This window comes from Pteropus vampyrus, unplaced genomic scaffold, assembly GCF_000151845.1.
Source record: "Pteropus vampyrus isolate Shadow unplaced genomic scaffold, Pvam_2.0 Scaffold212, whole genome shotgun sequence".
NCBI lineage: Eukaryota > Metazoa > Chordata > Mammalia > Chiroptera > Pteropodidae > Pteropus > Pteropus vampyrus.
In genome coordinates this window covers 17371-17837 of record NW_011888993.1, presented here as the reverse complement: position 1 = coordinate 17837, position 467 = coordinate 17371, and positions in this window count along the sequence as shown.

The window sequence follows — 467 nt, the reverse complement described above, 5'->3', positions numbered from 1 at the left end:
GGGCATGGGTGGTCGTGGTCAGGCCCGGAGGGCGCGGGGGCTGGTCTGCCCAGCTCAGGCCCGCACCGCGCTGTCCGCGCCTCAGTTTCCCCATCCGGAGGGAGACACGCAGGGATGGGGGACCCCAGCGCGCCCAGGGTCTGCTTGCTCTCCTCCCGCCCCTTCAGCCCGCTTTCGCCTCTCCTGCGCCCTGCGGGTCCAGCGTGGGTCCGGAGCTGGGCTGGGGGCTGGAGCCTCAGACGGCGAGGTTGTAAATATGGCGAGGCCCAGCTGCAGGCGCAGCCAGAGGGGTTGGGGACACGAATGCGCCCCCTACCTCAGGCCCGAAACGCTTCTCTCTGGCCTTTGCCGAGACCACCGCCGCCCCCACGGACGGAGCGCGGAAACTAGGAGTCTGTCCGGAAGTTTGCAGTCGGGGAAACTGAGGCCAGGCCAGGCAGGGCACCGATGCCGCCTCCTAGAGAGTG